The sequence below is a fragment of the Lissotriton vulgaris genome, chromosome 5 (genome assembly GCF_964263255.1).
Source record: "Lissotriton vulgaris chromosome 5, aLisVul1.2, whole genome shotgun sequence".
NCBI lineage: Eukaryota > Metazoa > Chordata > Amphibia > Caudata > Salamandridae > Lissotriton > Lissotriton vulgaris.
Genome location: NC_141693.1, coordinates 5,263,221 through 5,282,260, shown reverse-complemented (window position 1 = coordinate 5,282,260; position 19,040 = coordinate 5,263,221). Strand labels below are relative to the sequence as shown.

Below are 19,040 nucleotides of genomic sequence, written 5' to 3'. Positions count from 1 at the left end.
AACGCACATACACCCGTTTCTCTGTTTTGAAAGTCCTTGAAAAAAATGTTGGTTATTTTACAAAATAATGTGGTTTCTCTCGCTTAGTACTCCTACCAATACACACTCCTCCTTTCCCACTGCCGCTCAGGCCCTCTCTCGTGCCCTGCTTGTCGTATAATGTATTTAAACATTAAATGCTAGCGTGATTGTTGGAAAATCTGAAGCCCCCCCATCTTGCTGACCTGCTTCTGGCGCATCGACTCCTCTCGCAGGGGCCCGGTGTGTTTGGATGGTGCACCCCAAAACTGCAGCCACTCAGAGTGCGGGTCCCCAAAAGCAGTCAATCAAGTTAGGCCTCCCTGTGTGCACCCAGGATTCATTCATATCTGGAATACAAGGATCAAAGAATTAAAAACACATCTAATTCCTCATCAGACACCTTCAGTTTAGGGCAGGGGGCCCCACAGGGCCCCTCTTACCACCAACACTTTTCAGCTGTTACATAGACCCCTTGGCGTCCTCACCCAGCAACCCAAAGCGGTTCTATCCCTTCCCCGCTGAAGATCCCCCGCTTTACAAGAACATCTCTTCACAAAATAACATTTACCCACACAAACTCTCCGAGACGTACTCACAGGTCACTTGCTCATTTACAAGCCCCTTGCGCCGCATGAACGTCACTTTTCCCGTGTTAAACAGGACGCAAAAGTGGCGCAAGAGGCCTGTGAATAAGCCCCAGTGTTTCTTCTGGCAGCGTCATTAAAGTGCTGCTCTCCGAATGGCTCGTGACACGGTCCGCACTTCGCCGCAATCCAAAGGTTCATCGGGTTTCTTACTAGACAACCTCTAGGCCTCAAAGGCGAGTGAGACGATTCCCGCCGCAGAAAACAGCGTCATAGACATGGCCGCCTTTAGAGGAGCCAATAGGGAGTCAGAAGACCTTGACTTAAACTGCCCTGAATGTGTGAATGAACCCCATGCGGGGGTGCTGGGGCGATGCTGGGGGGAGAGGGGGTGCTGGAATATGCCTTTAGTGTTCACTTTCTCAACTTGAGTTTTTCAGGTGCACACACACACAGTCAGATCAGAGGACAGAGGTTGTGCAATTTGACCAAGATCAATTAATCTGGTAGAGTTGGAGAGCCGAGATTGTAACCAGTATTGCTTTTTTCAAAGACTATAACTTTTGCACCATCCTACACTTTGGTGAACAAACCATTAGAGTGGGCGCTGTCCGCCCACCTTCCATCAAGCTAAAATTCAGTTCAGTTTTTAACCACAAACGTTCCACCAGCTTGCAGAATGATTCTAAATACTTCTGGTCTCAGAGACAAAGAATAGAGGCAGAGGGTTAAGGTAAAAACCGATTGCCCAAGAGCACACAATTTGGCTAAATAGAGAACCAGAGTTTAACAATCAGTCCACAAATGCAGTGGCAGTGAGTCAACTGTTTGTGGGCCCAGCTCAGATTTATAATTCACTGTTGATCTTTGGCTTGTTTAGGTAAAGTGTAAACCCAGGATGGGATGTTACATTTATTAATGAATTGCCCACCTTGTTACAGGTCCTGTCAAGGTGCTTTTTATAACACTTGCTACCTGTAGGCTTTCTATTGGAAGTAGCGATTAGGGCTTCTTATGTGATTGGTTGCTGGATTAGGTGTGGGACTAAGACTAGGGTTGGGCTTTTTATTGGAAGTAGGGACTAGGGCTTCCTGTGTCATTGGTTGCTGGGATTAGGATGGGGACTACTGCTAGAGCCAGGGCCTTATTGGACATTGAGATTAGGGTTTTTGAACCTGATTGAATGCTTGGACCAGGGCTCAGATTGGCTGCAAGGTCCTGGTCTCCTATTGGTTCTGGAAAATAGGGCTTGTGTTGTGATTGGATAGTGTTAGGGCTAGGGTTCCCATTGGCTGAAGTGGTTACCTAAGTACTAGGGCTATAAAAGGCCAAGGCTTAGAGCGTCTAATCTCGGGCGTCGAGGCTAAGGATGGATCGGACAAGGGCAGGTGCCGGTTTGAGCCTGTTCAAGACTGGTCGGGACTAGGGCCTTAAATACTGCCCATTTTCACATTCAGTAATACCCACCCCACACCATCCACAGAGTAACACACTCACACCAAATGTACACCACACACTTACTACAAACAAACCCTATGCACAAAGCAATGTACCAACACACCCTACAAAATAACCACCCAAACCACATCTATACACCCTTCTATTCCAACTACCACACATTTCCACAGTCACCTACAAACCATACATCATTCTATCCTATACCACTAACCAATCCACTCATCACGAACACAACCAAAATCCATACCATTCGCAACTACAACCCATCCAGACACACACTCCCCACTCTAATTACTCCTAACAGACCCCCATTTATCATGAACAAATCCATACTCTGCCTTCCATCATTCATCCAACCAACACCTTCCACTTCTTTCTACCACAACACAACACTTACATGGCACAGCACCACACATGTTAACTCTTGCAGCAAACAGATGTAAAACAAACAGTCTTAAATCTACTTCAACCCCTCCTACACACAACATATACTCTACTCACAAACACATCACCACCTTCTTTACCTTACAAATGCCACTCACAAACAATACTATACAAATACACCCATCTGACAAAACAAATACATCAGCACCTCTTTTCACCACTCCTCAAAAACAAAACATATCACACACACCAGCACAACAAAATCTCACAAACACAACACCTCATAATACTTACAATTTAGAAGCGTACTACATGACCCACATGCTGCACCACCACCCCTGACTCATACACCTTCCGCAGTAAACAAACGCAAACAATATAAACAACGTGCCACACATCACTACTTTGCTTCTCCATGTCTACACCACGAAAGGTTACACCACAAAAAGAACAAAGCACACCAACTCACTCTCAAACAATGCCCCCCTCCCATGCACGCAGACCCATAAAAATGCCTTCTTGGCCTGCTGGACAAAGAACACATTACAGAACAGCTACACGATTGCTATCCTCATACAGCGAATACCAGCCCTAGAAACACATCTGCTACAAACCCATACAATACTGATCACTCTTCTACAAAACAAAGTCTCACTATCACCAAAGGCCACTCTCTACACTGTCTACTAATAAATGCTCGATCGCCCTCTAAAAACAAACATCACATCTACGACCTTCTCACTGACGCAAAACCAGACATACTATTCCTTACTGAATCATGGGTGGGAGATGATATGGCTCCAGTCCTCTACGCTATCAAACGATCACCCACAATCATATAGGCAAACAAGCATTGAAAATGCAATAAGTACCGCCTTTTATTAAGTTAAAGCCATTTGCTTTGCTAATGGAATTGTATAGCAAAACAAATGTCTTTAACTTAATGAAAGGCGAGACCTATTGCATTTTTTATGCTGGTCTCAGGTGGCAGCTTTGGAGCCCTTTCACTTGTCACACATGGAAATGAACACACAAATGGGCAGAGTAGAGAGAGGATAAAAGCAATGTCTGTAACCAGGAGAGGGAAGCAAGCTCACAGGTAAGGTGGCACAGATGATCTACCCAATTTATATGTGTTTGTTCTGTTTCGTTTATCCGGGTTTTATTCCTGAAGTGTCCCACAGTCCTACACCCCTTAGTAACATTCGGAGGTGTGGCTTATGTGCAAGAGAGAGAGACTTGGAGCAGCTTATTAGGGCTCTGTTGTAGCAGCGGTGCTCACGGCCCAGGGTGCCTCATTGTGCCATAACAATGAGAACAGGAAGTTGAAAAGTACAAGACATAGGCGTGGAGACAGCGGCTCCGTTTCTCAGACAGGAAGTCAAAAATACCACAAGCGGCCCCTGGAACATTTATGGCAGTGGTGCTTGTCGCTCTTGTGTGGAGAAAGCAACACACACACTTCATGGCGACCTAACTGAATCCAATATTGATCCAAGACCAAACATTCTGGACCACAAAGCAAAATCCACTGTTTCCAATTTCACTGATATTCATAACTCTAGAGTGGGGGCCAGGCCAGCTCAGAGGGTTCCTGTGCGCCACGGATTCCTAGTGGTACCGTGTAGGTTTTATTTTTTTAGGGAGAGCAGTGCACTCACTAAAAATAAGCGCCATGAAAATAAAGTGACATTTTCAGAAATATTGCTGCCGTAATCAAAGTTTCGCCCAGGCAGCAGCGCCTGGTAGGGCTTGGGTGAAGCCTGTCACGTTGTGGGCAAGGACGGCATCTGCTTGAGTCGGTTTGGTGCCTGGTCTGCCGGCCTGAAGAGCACCGCGCGCAACTAGACTTGGGGAGTACCTGGGCCTCCATGTAGCACCTCGAAGCTTGCAGTGTCCCCTCACTCGCGATCCAGGTGAACGGCCAATGAAAAGTCAATGTACAGTGTGGCAGTAACAACCCTATTGTATGGAAGACGCACAATCCTCTGAGTGCCAAGTATGCATATAGAGAGAAGCGGTGATCGCCCTGCCAAGGAGGTCTGCCCATTGCCAGCCTGGCCCCAACCCCCTCCGCCTTAACTAGGATCCGCATGTTGGCGGGAAGTTTAGATAGCCCCCCTGAAACAGCATTGGGGGAGGATAATTCGACTCATTCAGTACACGTGGTAGTGGTAGGGGCGTACACAGGTGGCTCCCCCACTTAACTCCCACCCCTGGCTCGGCTTCCTCGAGACGTATACAGCCGGGACACGTACCCCACCGCCCGCTAGGGTTTCCAAAGCGCGCGCAGTGTGCCCTGTCTGGTCTTAAAGGCAGCGACAGAGCCGAACAGCAAAACATTCCCCCTCAGCTAATCTCTCCTCCTGTGAATACCTATGCATAGATAACAACAGCACACACAGACTCTTATGCAGCCTTCACATCTTCTACCAACACCCAGGTGACAACCTCCACCTAATCGAACAAGTTATGGAAACCATCTCCTGCAATCTGGGCCGTCACTCCCCCTCCTTTGGGGACTTCAATCTCCACTGGAATGATCCGCACGATCAGGCTGCTACAACCCTCAAAAACATCCTCACCGATCTATCTCTCACTCAATTCTGCGGCAGCCCCACTCACAACTAAGGTTCAACACTGGATCTCATCATCTCCAACCCCAACTCCATTCTTCTCGAATCCATTCTCCCCTGTGACTGATCTGACCATCATTTTATCAACTTCCTGATACCTGAAAGTTGGAACCACAAATCTGCCCAACCATTCAAACTTAAACAATGTAAAAGACCGTTCCATAACACCAGCCTTCTGACATGTCTGACGCTCACGACCTCACTGAACACTACAACAACACCATGCTATCGGCCTTGATTGATACGGCCCCACTTCAACTAAAAAGAATTACCATAAAAGACTCCAAACCAACCGTGGTTCAATGACAGTTTAAATGCGGACAGACGCTGTCTTAGACTAGTTGAATGCAAGTGGAGATCCTCTCCCTCCACGGATCTTCTAAACACCCTAAGATCCCAAAGAAGCAGATACAACAAACTCAATAAAACGGTGAAAGCCAATTTCTTCAAACACCAGCTTGACGTTGCCAAAAATGACCCGAAATGCCTTTTTGAGCTCATTAAATCACAATCCAACAACACCTCTACCCAATCTCAGCTCACGACTCACCCGCAACCAAACTGCTATTCGGTGCTGAATTCTTCCTCAAAAAGATGAATTAAATGGAATCAGACCTTAGGTCTGCTGCACTCACCCTCTCACCCTCTCTCCCTCTCCTGATACCTCGGTCTCCACACCCTTGCCCTCGCCTCTGGGTCTCTGACTCTAAAACATTGCCTCTTGGAGTCATTTCACTCCCCTCAATGACAGTACCATCCTCAACATACTCTTTACCCTTAAACCCTCTAATAACTTCAATGACCCCCTCCCCCTAACTTCTTTAAAGAAATGATAGGTTCACTAGCGCCACTATGGTCAAAAATCATCAACGCCTTACTTCTGCAAGGTGAGATCCCGGACTGCTTGAAGGCGGGCCTAGTGCTCCCTATTGAAAAAAAAACCATTGCTGACCCTGTTGACCTGAACAACTACCGCCCAATCACAAACATACCGACCCGGGGGAAACTTCTGGAGAAATGCGTTCATGAACAACTACGCAAAAACATTGAGCAATTCCAGCTTCTCGACCTATTCCAATCAGGTTTCCGCACTGGGCACAGCACTGAAACAGCCATCACTCACATTGTGGATGACACTCTCACTTTACTATATCAAAATGAAACCTGCCTCTAAATTGTGCTCGATCTCTCATCGGCTTTTAACACTGTCAAACATGATAATCTACTCTTCCTCTTGGAACGCAGCATGGCGCTCTCAGGCATGTTCCTTAAATGGTTTGCCTCTTTCCTCAACAACCGAACACAAAGGGTCAAATCCAACCAGTCTCTCTCCAACCCAAGTCCCTGCACACTTGGTATCCCCAAGGCTCCTCACTCTCCCCCGCTCTCTTCAACCTCTTCCTTGAACTACTGACTGTAATCCTTAAAGACTCCAACATCCAATATCACATGTATGCGGACGACACCCGACTCGACATGAAAATCTCCTCCCCCGAAGACATCAAATCTCTCAATGGAACCCTTCTCAAAGCCCTTAACTGGCTTACCTCCAACCATCTCAAATTGAACGCTCTCAAGACGGAATTCCTCCTCATTGCACCCGCTAAGCAAACCCCCACTGTGTTGACATTTCTCTGTAACCTCATCGCCCTCAACTGCACACTGCACATCGTTGACTCCACTAAAACACTGGGAGTTGTGCGAGACAAAACTTAAACATGCAAGATCGCATCAGATCATCAACCAAAGGAACAAACTTTCAACTCTGCATACTAAGGAAACTCAAACCCTACCTTCCCCAAGAAGACTTTAAATTGGCGGTGCAAGCACTTGTCATTTCCAGACTAGAATACGGCAGTGCGACTCTTTGCGGTCTGCCTAAACTCAGTTTAGCACCTATCAGAGCATCTCTAAATGCTGCCACTAGACTCATCACAGGTTCTAAGAAGACCAATCACATTTCACCAGACCTGAAATCGCTCAATTGGCTTTCCTTTGAAGCCAGAATACAGCTTAAGATCGCTTGTATGACCCATAGAGCACCACACTTCACCACTCTACCTGATAAACAAACTGGAACTTTCGGGTGGCTCCAGGTCCACAAGAAGCACCGGCACACTGCTGCGCAAGCCCTAGAAATTTAGGAAGCTTAAAACGTACAATCGTACATTCACTGGCTTCGCCTCGAGAGTGGAAACAAGACCAATTTCCTCTACTCTCGCCTTCAAAAGGGAAGTCAAAACTCTACTATTGAACAAACTCTTCTAATGAACAATGCGCTGAACTTGATGCTGTGCTCCTATTGCTTCCAAGTGATTGTTTTTATCTGGTTAGCTCTTGCTGTATATTGCCCTTCTTTTTGCTATCACCCTTCTGGCTTCCTTTGCCCGCCCCAATCTCTGCTTGCCCCTGCTGTATATCGCCTCACTGTTTCCATGATTTCTCTCACCTACTTATTTTCCTTTGTCTACCTATAAAGCGCTTTGCCCTCCGGGGTCATGTCCGCGCTATACAAAACTTTTAAAATAAATAAATTAAACAATTAACAGGGGCCACAGGGAGTGGTCACTGAGGCGGGCAGAAGAGGGGCCGCAGGGAGAGAGAGAGGTCAATTAGGCGGACAGAACAGGTAGCAGTCAGTCGGGCGGATAGACTCTTGTCATAGACCCAATATGGAACCTTCATCAGAGCCAAGAAACTGAACTAAACACTTAAAAAGAAGTGAAAATTATTTATGTGCATTTAATCAATAAACTAGGGTAGATCGGACCCGAGACCTCAAAACCCGCAATATTACAAACATTGCTGACAATCCAAGGGGTCAAATTAAAGAGCCAAGCGGCAAGTAACAGTCCTTGGTTCAAGTACCAGCAAGCAGTAGATGCCACATCACATATTAAGTGTGCCAGCCTGGAGCGAAACGAGATGGCGCCGCGAGTAATAGGTTGGAATATCTGTAAGTGTATCAGCTAATTATTAAAAACAGATGGAGCGAATGTTTAAAGGGTAAAGCAAATAGATACAAAAATCCAGATGACTGGGCCTGAAATCCGGCTCTCGTCTACTACATGTTAAGGAAATTGAAACATCGAGTGCTTCTCTTCGCAAGCTGCTTGAGTAGTTATTTCAAGATATGACCATTTCGAATAAAGCAAAGCATTCATCGAGCACGAACTGTAAATTGAACAATCATAACAAACTAAGTGTAAACATGAATAATTTACCTCCCAAATAAACAGCTCGATACAGTCAATGGAAAGTGAGTTCTGTTTGAACCATTTCTTTTAATATCAACAATTTTCCCATATAGCGGCATCTTCGTAACTGGAGACCCTACCTGAAGAGATTACACACCACTGTGTGTAGAGTCGCCGCTCTAGTCTATTCACGTCACGTGATGACGTGACGTGAGACGGCGGCCATTTTAGGTATCGCGCGTCCCCGAGCGCGATCAGTCGGGCGCCTGAGCTGTGTGGAGGTAACACGCTCGGCGCTCTGTGTGCAAATTTAAGTAAATAAACCTACCTACTTACACCCAGAGAGACTCTGTCATTTATGTAAGGCAGATCTTTACAATGGCGACGAGGAGTGCTCGGAATTGACGAGGACCCACGAGGTGGAGCAGGCAGAAGGAAAAAAAGGAACTTTGACCACCCCCCCTGGCATTTCCATAGAGCTGGGTGACCGCTGGTGAACAGCACCGTGGGGGGAAGAGGAGACACGCAGAGGGGCACACAGCGCGCGGCAGAAGCAGCCGAACCTACACGGACAGCCATCAGACCACGATCTGAGGTAATAAGGCCACTACCACCTCCTGCCACGGGATAAAGGGGCGGCAAGCCAGCACAGGAGCCAAATCTCACAGGAGCACCCAGCCGAACAGTAGCGCTGGCGGATCCAGGGGCCTTAGAGAGCGGTGAAGTGGGAGACAACCAAACCCAACCACGTGAGGGTGAGGAGAACAGCGCACCAGGCAGCCCCAAGACCCAGAACGTCGAACCAAACAGGCGGGCAACCATGTGCGCCCAATCGTCCTCAGCGATGGCACCGGTCCCGTTCCTACCGAAACCAGGTGAGCCCCTAATGAAGTGGGAGGACTGGAAGGAATACATCACGAACTACATAGAAGTCCTGGAGGACGAGAACGAAGAGACTTTCACCAGCATCAGAAAAAGGAGAATCTTGCTACACAACTTGGGCCCGGAGGGTATCAGAGTATTCAAAAACCTGGTACCCAAGCAGAGACAAGCAGGGGAAGACGATGTGTATGCGCACGCCTTGGAAGAACTTGATGAGCATTACCGGCCGGCGATGTGTGTGTCGATAGATCGTTATAATTTCCAACAGCGGAAGCAAGAACAGGGCGAATCGATCGACGAATATGTGGCGGCATTAAAAAAGTTGGTGCCAACGTGTCAGTTTGGCGGACTCCATGATGAATTCTTCAGAGACCAAATAGTAATGCATACGACAATGAAATCAGTACAGGACAAGCTATGGTCAGGTGGCGCTACCACGTTGAACGAAGCGATTGCAATGGTAAAAAAGGCGGAGTTAGCACGTCGATGTGCGGACGTGGCAAAAAGAGAAATGGCGGCAAAGCCCATGGTCAACAGAAAAGAGGATGAAGAGCCTAATGGCGGGAACAGGAACACGGGTCCGATCTACGAGGGACCCAACAAGTGGCAAGGGAAACCAGGACCGCCAGGGAGGCAGACGAAAGGAAGCAAGACGTCATGCTACCAGTGTGGCAGTTGGGCCCATGAGGCGAATGATAAAAGGTGTCCAGCATTCCGGGCCAAATGCATGTTCTGCGGAGTGATGGGACATTATGAAAAGGTGTGCCGGAGGAAAATGGCCCGCAACACAGTGAAATTTGTCGATATGGACCAGGAAGAGGGGGAAGGAAGGTGCCACGTGGAAGAGGACGAAGTGCTGTGCATCGAGGAACAGGTACTGATTGTAGGCACCAGGAGATCGAATAAACCAGTGCTGGACATGTTAATAGGGGGCGTAAAGATAAGTATCGTGGCGGACTCAGGCTCACCATACACGTTGGTACAAAGAACAGTATGGACAGAGAAGTTCATGCCCCATCTAGGTCCGCACCTGGAACCACCGGACATCAGACCGGTCACGTACCTGGGAAATCGCATCCCCATTGCAGGTTATCGACTACTAACATTTGAGTTCAGAGGACGCAGTGCAGAGTGCAAACTATATGTGACGGAGAAAGGCTCATCTGTATTGGGTTGGATGGACCAAGGAGACTTGGGCATCAAACTGGACCCTCGCGGAGCAGTGCAGGTACTATTGACGGAACCTGAACCATGGCCAGACATGGCGAAATGGAAAAAAGACTTTCCCAAGGTATTCGGCGGAAGAGTCAGGAGACTGGAGAAGTTTTCACATAAGATCTCTGTACTATGTTTGGGTCTAAACCTAGATTGAGTTTCATGCAGTACTTGTCTCTCTTCCATGAATAGGGACAATTGGTATTTCAGATGTTTCGTTGCAATCTTAGCCACGTAGGGTAGAAGAGATATGGTTCTAAGATTTTCTGGGAGAGAAGGGTCGAGGGACTTTTTTTTTAACAATGGCACCACCGTGGCATGCTTCCAGTTACTAGGGACCTCGCCAGAGCTGAAAGAAGTGTTCAGAAGCGAAGTGTGGACAGCAGCAATTACTTCTTTCCCCAACCTCACATATTTTGGGGGAATCGGGTCACGAGGCGACCCAGACTTAACTGCCTCCATAAGTTTAAGAACCTCACTTACTCCAGGTAGGCAGAAAGTTAAGCCATTTTTACTCCCTAACCCCTCTATCGCAGGAGCAGGTATATGATTCCTGCTACTTTCCAGGAAGGCAGCATAGATGTTATCAATCTTATTCATGAAGAAGTCTGCAACCTAATTGCAGTAATCGGTAGAAGCGGGCACTGTTGCTGTTGCACGATATAAAGAGGACAGTTCTCTAACCACATGGAAAATATTCTCAGTGGAGTTTTTGGCAGCTTCAATGTATTCACAGTACAACTCCCTCCGTACTCTCCTAATGCGTTGACGGTACATCTTAAGGGCTGCCAGGTAAAGCACCCTGTTCTCATTAAGGTAGTTCTCCCTCCAGCGACGTTCAAGGTGCTTACAGTCCGTTTTTAGAAGGGCCAGTGCCACCGAGAACCATTTCGCGGAAGGAGTTCGAGGGGTGCTTTTACCTGTTTTCAAGGGAGCAATAGCATCAACTGCCTCCTTGATCCGCATAGAGACCTGCCCCTCACTGTATCTACTTCAGTCCCCAACACTGGGATACTAGACACCAACTTATCGCCAAAAGCCTCAGCACTTAACGTGTCCCATTTCTGAACCAATGGGAGCGCCAAGCGCTTTCCTAAATTGCAGGGGGTCTTTGAAGAGTACATGATGGTTTTCTGGGAACTGCCTCTATTTAACTTTCTTGATAGAAAGCGGCCAGCAGAGGTCAGTAAAATATGAGAATCACTTTAGCATTCTCTAGATTCCAGTCCATAGAAATTGTCTTCCACGAGCACCTGTTGACAACAATATTTTTTACAAATCTTGTATTTTCAGTGATATTACCCCCGAAGGCCCTGATTTTATATCAAACCGAGAGCTTTGGACTATACCATTTCCCGCTGAAATGCAATTATTTCTCTCCATGTGTTCCTGTACCTGGCGTGTCACGCAGTTTGGTGCTTCCTTTCCCTTCATGTTAAAGAACAGTGGATGTTTCAGCCCCCAGGCTAATGTGCTGCAGAGCTACATACATATAAGGTCTGAAAGGCGAGACCGATTGCATTGCAAATGCGTGTTTTTATTGGATTCCAGTTGTGCCTTCTAGATATGCATGCTTGTTTCGTCAGCAGGTTTGATTCCTCCCGCCTCTGTTGCTTTGGATCCTCCCTGCAGACTGTCCATGCAACAAGTGTTTTCCTCTGTCTTTAATGAATGTTTTTGTGGTCGCTCTCCTTGTTTTCTTGGTTACAGGCGCCTCCCTTTCCTGTCCCAGCCGCCGCGCGCCTCTGCCCCTCCCCCAGCAGGGTACAGGTGTGCTATCGAGCGCTGTACCCCCCCCCCCCCTTTTGCGCATGCGCACATTACGGAACATGACACCACGCCCACCATCATTCCGTGCACCCCCTAACGGTTTGCAATTGCGCGTGCTCCATTCAAGCATGCCCGGGCCTTGCGCGCGGCGGGTGCTGCTGCGCCGCTGCTCTGCAGAGCCCGCCTCGCGCCGCCTCGCGCCGCCTCGTGCCCGATGTTCAAGGAGGAGGCGCCTTTCCTTTGAAATGTCGCACCAAACACCCGCGCTCACATGCATGGCTTAGAGCTGCTCCATCGTCGGGGTGTGCTTATTTCAGCGGAGATGCGCGGTTTACATCACCAAGGACAACATACTTAGCAACACGAAAGGATCCTATGTACAAGGGAGTTTTCACCAAACACTGCTTTAAGACCGCAAAGCACTTTTTCCGAATGTACAAAAGCGGGTCGGGGTCGCATTCGAACACGCAAGAGGGCTTTTGCAGCCCTTTCCTAATCCCATATAGGAGGATGCAGTTAAAATCGTGCCCCTTAATATTGACGAGTTGCAAAGGGCTGCAGTAATGCAACGATGGAGCAACATCAGTTACTGACCCTTGACTTGTAAAGATTCACGAAGGGTTAACTCTACCTCATGTATTTTTGGTTGCTCACAATTTTTACTACTACCTCAAGTATTTTGTTTGCTCACAATTGTCACTTTTACCTTTACTACCTCATGTAATTTTGGTGGCTCACAATTTTTACTACCTCATTTATTTTGTTTGCTCACAATTGTCACTATTACCTTATGTAAGTAACGTTTGCTTTTGTAATCTGCTCTTTTGTAATGTTTCTCATTATGTTTCATTTCTGTTCCTAATGTGAAGCGCTCTGACGCCTTCGGGTAAAGTCCGCGCTATATAAAAATGCATAAATAAATAAAATAAAAAATCTCGAAAAACAAGTCACGAATCCTGCATAATATAAATCGCAAACCCTAATCTAGGGGGGTACAAAACTCGATGGGAGAGCGACGGCAGATAGGCCGATTCTGTGCAATTCTGCACCCCGTGACGTAGGGGGGTACAGCGCTCGATGGGGGTACAACGCTCGATGGGGGTACAGCGCTTGATGGGGGTACATCGATCGATGGGGGTACAGCGCTCGATGGGGGTACAACGCTCGTTAGAACACCGGCACACTTCACACACATTGGTTGAGGGTTCGATGATCCCGCCCAAGCGACGCTGACGTGTTTCATTCTTTTAAAAGTAAAAATGCTCTTTGCATTACAATGAGCACCAGTGCTCTTCACAGGGCGACAGCCGTGATTCCGGGGCATTTTAAGTGCATATGTGCTTCGACGCCGCTGCGCTTTTCCCCCTAAAAATGGTTTGCCAGCTTTATGACTCGGTTTAATTTTCTATGTGGAATTTCACATCTAGTGGTTTAAGGTACAGTATCTAATCTCTATTCCGAACGTCACTGTAATAAAGATAACAAGGTTTACTTTTAATCCACTTTTATCTTTATTGCACTGTCGGTGTCAAGTAAGCAAACAAAATGCTTTTTTTTGTAAAAGCGCTCTGTGAAAGCGGCATGGCGCGCTGAATGTTGCAGGAAAGCAAGTAGGAGAAACTATTGAAAGAAAATAGGGCTTACAGACTCAACAGCAATGCGCAGAATTAAGTAACTTGATTTTTCAGATACCTCGCACGCACCATTTGGTCCAAAGCACAATTTGAATTGCAATTTACTTGACGTGAGCCGGCTGGCAGCCAGGATATACGTTTTACATTCTACACGAGACACGTCGTGATTTATTCCCTTTTGGGGTCATACCGGTTTTCAATTCACTGACCCCTTTTACTCAAGCAGTCTAGCAATGGGACAGGGTTACGTCTTTCTTTCAACACCTCTGTCATAGGAGCCTATAGGCCCACATTCGCATCGCGATTCCACCGCTTGATATAAGGTGGCTCCCTCTGTCCTGAAGAAGACCCCGGTTGAAGGACTCAATGCACCTTATTTGATAGGGTCGAAACGTCGACTGTATTTCAATGCCTGTACTGATTATGTCACACAACTGTGATAACAGTAATTGTGGTACTGTATCTAACTAACTGCTTGTATATGTAAATGCTTTATGGCCTCATTGGCTATCAGACAGGTCTTCTTTTATAAGACACTGAATACTGTATATACACTCCCCTTTCTCACATTTCCAAAAACCCTCACAAACAAGCACTTCCTTTGAGCACTTTCCCTCCCGGAGCACCTATGCATATGTTTGTTTATGATGCATAACTAATAATGCAACAATAAAAAGTGAAATTAACTTTAGAAATTGTTTTTCAATTAATGAGATGGGTGATGTGATATCTGTTTATTAGGCTCTCCACTGGGACCCCCTGTCTTTCTGTATTGATATTGACCCAGGTACGGTGGCTGATTCCGGTGGCTCTGCTCCGCCAGCCTCGCCCTCGCCACAGTCCCACGGATTCGCAGAACCACCGTCAAAGGACGATCATTCTCCTACCTGGCCGCCAAGACGTGGAACTCCCTCCCCGCCCACCTACAACTGACCCAGGACCATCTCAACTTCAGGAAACACCTCAAGACCTGGCTATTCGAGCAGTAGCAGCACCCTCCTCCCCCACCCCCCTCCAGCGCCTTGAGACCCTTACGGGTGAGTAGCGCGCTCTATATATGTATTGGATTGATTGATTGATTGATTTGGGGTTTTCCCTAGTGAAGTGTAACGTACAGACTTAAGAAGACGTACCGTGTAACAAGCAAAGTAAAAGGGCCACTCCTCATGGGAGGTTACAAATGAAGACAAGGCGGTACTAAGAAGCCTATTAACGAATCAGAAGCCAGGATTTACGAAGGACAATGACACAAGCCAATGACATATGGGCGGAGAGTGGGCGTGGCTTCAATTCCATACTCTAATACAGCTTGCCGCAGAGCAGCGCATGCGCTGGCCAGGCTCGACCTACAAATGTTGCTTCACAGTTACAGCGTGGCTGCAAACTGACCTTTTCCCAATCCATCCTACGAGTTTTATTTAATGCATAGTAAACATTTTCCACAGTGGATCTTTTAAGTATAGTGACCTCTCCGCAGCCCGCCTCACATTTTGTGTTTTTGGGAGCGCTTAGGTGTCCATCCCACATGGCTACAAAGCATGGGCCCTCACTAATCACTTATTACACAGTAACAGTGTGGCTGCAAAGTGACCTTTCCCCAGCCCTTCTTACATGTTTAATTGAATGCAAAGTAAACAGTTGTAAATGCGACCTAAATTACTCCCTTTGAAAAAAAAAAATAACCCTTGCCAGTTAGGAGCGCTCCGGGTTTTACAGATTGTTAGAGGCGCACACCACAATCACCACCTCAGCAACAACACAGCGCTACAAAAGCACAACAACTCAGCAGCACCACCTCAGCACTGCTCAGCACCACCACCTCAGCACTGCTCAGCAGCACCACCGCAGCACTGCTCAGCATCACCACTGCACCACTGCTCAGCACCACTACCTCAGCACTGCTCAGCAGCACCACCAAAGCACTGCTCAGCACCACCACCGCAGCACTGCTCAGCACCACCACTGCAGCACTGCTCAGCACCACCACCTCAGCACTGCTCAGCAGCACCCCCGCAGCACTGCTCAGCACCACCACTGCAGCACTGCTCAGCACCACCACCTCAGCACTGCTCAGCAGCACCACCAAAGCACTGCTCAGCACCACCACCTCAGCACTTCTCAGCAGCAACACAGCAGCACTGCTCAGCACCACCACCGCAGCACTGCTCAGCACCACCACCGCAGCACTGCTCAGCAGCAACACTGCAGCACTGCTCAGCACCACCACCGCAGCACTGCTCAGCAGCACCACCGCAGCACTGCTCAGCACCACCACCGCAGCACTGCTCAGCAGCAACACTGCAGCACTGCTCAGCACCACCACCGCAGCACTGCTCAGCAGCACCACCGCAGCACTGCTCAGCACCACCACCTCAGCAGCACCACCTCAGCATCGCTCAGCAGAACCACCTCAGCATCACTCAGCACCACCACCTCAGCATCACTCAGGACCACCTCAGCACTGCTCAGCAGCACAACCTCAGCATCGCTCGGCACCACCACCGCAGGATCACTCAGCACCACCCCCTCAGCATCACTCAGCACCACCCCCTCAGCATTACTCAGCACCACCACCTCAGCACTGCTCAGCACCACCCCCTCAGCACTGCTCAGCAGCACCACCGCAGCACTGCTCAGCACCACCCCCTCAGCACTGCTCAGCACCACCACCTCAGCATTGCTCAGCAGCACCACAGCAGCATCACTCAGCACCACCCCCTCAGCATCACTCAGCACCACCCCCTCAGCATCACCTGCTCAGCATCACTCAGCACCACCACCGCAGCACTGCTCAGCACCACACCCTCAGCACTGCTCAGCACCACCCCCTCAGCATCACTCAGCACCACCACCTCAGCACTGCTCATCAGCACCACCGCAGCACTGCTCAGCATCACCACTGCACCACTGCTCAGCACCACTACCTCAGCACTGCTCATCAGCACCACCGCAGCATCACTCAGCAACACCCCCTCAGCATCACTCAGCACCAACACAGCATCACTCAGCACCACCCCCTCAGCACCACCCTCTCAGCATCACCCCCTCAGCATCACTTAGCACAAATAGCCCTAACTCTCGCAAATGCGAGCCCTGTTGCACAGCCAATGCTTGTTCTAGATGCTTCCGTCAGGGTTGGTGACGGTAAGCTTACTTCCCTCCAGGGCTGTTTGCAAAGGCAGTCAGTTTCCAGCAGAAAATTAACACCTTTTTTTTGTGAGAGAACGTTCGGGAACGTCCGGCCCAAAGTATTTTTGTGTGTCCTGGGGGTGAGGCGCAAATATGTACCTCGGTGGGTGGTGTTATTTTTAACTTGACAAACTTCGTTTACTCCACGAGGATAAAACAAACTCACGCCATTGTTGAGTAAAAGAAAGCGCCCCCGTGTCTGAGTTTCCAAGAACACCAGCCCTTTAGCAAACACCACCTTCTTCTAATAAACACATCCTAAAGGTGTGTGGTTTCAGACGCGTCCTTTCAAGCCCCTTTGTCAGCCGCCCCCGCCCCCGACCCCAACACACACAACCCACCACGGACTGCGGTGACACGTCTGACACTGGCAGTGTGTGAATGTGTCCGCCCTGTCCAGGCGCCGCTGCACCCTACGCACACAACCCACCACGGACTGCAGCAACACGTCTGACTCCACCTTGCACTGGGGCCCACGTCCCACCTTGCACTGGGGCCCACGTCCCTCCTTTGACTGGGGCCCCTGTCCCTCCTTGCACCGGGGCCCCTGTCCCTCCTTGCACTGGGGCCCACGTCCCTCCTTGGACTGGGGCCCCTGTCCCTCCTTGCACCGGGGCCCCTGTCCCACCTTGCACTGGGGCCCACGTCCCTCCTTGGACTGGGGCCCCTGTCCCTCCTTGCACTGGGGCCCACGTCCCTCCTTGCACCGGGGCCCCTGTCCCACCTTGCACTGGGGCCCACGTCCCTCCTTGGACTGGGGCCCCTGTCCCTCCTTGCACTGGGGCCCACGCCCCTCCTTGGACTGGGGCCCACGTCACTCCTTGCACTGTGTTAGACCCGGGACCCTGGCCGGCCAAGACTCGCGTCGAGGTCAGTCAGGGATCGCCAGTTCTAAGTGTCAGGGCAAGGGAGTTACACGCCAAGATAACCCCTCACTCGCCCTCTAGGTAACGTGGCGCGAGCAGTCAAGGCTAAACTTGGAGGCGATGTAAGTTAAGTATTTGCGCACGCACCCCAGCAACAACACCCAAGGCCCACCACAAAGAAACACTCCACACAAGGTTATGTAAAAATAGCCTTTGTATTATAAAAATATACATCAGATAAAACACACATCTTATTACACTGTGCCAATCAGGCACGGGCGGAATTTACAAGGGATATTTGTACAGGACAGGGCCACTTGAACCACTGTCAAGGGTATCAACACTTTTAGCAGCAATACTTTCAGCACTTTAGCAATACCTTCAGTAATAAAGCAATACATTCAGTAATAGCACTTTAGCAATACCTTCAGTAATAAAGCAATACATTCAGTAATAGCACTTTAGCAATACCTTCAGTAATAAAGCAATACTTTCAGTAATAGCACTTTAGCAATACCTTCAGTAATAAAGCAATACATTCAGTAATAGCACTTTAGCAATACCTTCAGTAATAAAGCAATACTTTCAGTAATAGCATACCACCAGTAATTACTGGTAACAGGGCCTCCCTAGCACCACCTGTACCTAGGGAGAAAACAACCACCTACACGTCACACTACCTGTAGGGGTGCAAAAGCAACACACATGATGTCGTAACATTCAGAGGTGTAAAAGGACAAAGAGAACACATGATGAATAATCTACCCATTCAGAGGTGTAAGCAAAACACATGATGCCGTAACATTCAGAGGTGTAAAAGTCACTAACTATCTCCCCAAACTCACCAGTCACCACCTGTGACTTGTCCCGGTGTCCCAATGTCAGGGCCTAAACGTGGCAGTTGCCCACAAAGTGCTGGACAACTGGAGCAGGGAAAGTTAGCACAAAGTTGGAGCCTCTCTGGGCTCAAAGACCAGAAATGACCCCCTCAGAGCCTCTCTCAGGCTCTCAGATAAGGGGGGGCACTTGAGCCTCTCAGGGCTCGCAAAGTAAAAGGCAGGCTGGAGCCTCTCTGGACTCCAAGCCAATGGTGCAGCCTCGCTGGGCTGTGGGGTCCCTCTCTTTGGGGACCCGGGGTAAGGACAAATGCTCCTCAAGAGCCTCGCAGGCTCACGGGCGAAATGCCCCTCATGCGCGGGACGTT

General features: G+C 48.8%; 1 protein-coding gene across 4 annotated transcripts in view; it reads right to left on the bottom strand.

Moving 5' to 3' along the window:
• B3GALT4 (beta-1,3-galactosyltransferase 4) overlaps positions 1–19,040 on the bottom strand; it is a 210,469-nt gene that overhangs the window by 56,860 nt on the left and 134,569 nt on the right. For 3 of the 4 annotated variants that reach the window (XM_086920625.1, XM_086920628.1, XM_086920624.1), the window contains exon 2: positions 225–368. The exons of the other annotated variant lie outside the window; for it this stretch is intronic. The gene's annotated coding sequence lies outside the window, so the exon portion shown is untranslated. The remainder of the gene's footprint in view (positions 1–224; positions 369–19,040) is intronic. 4 annotated transcript variants of the gene reach the window in all.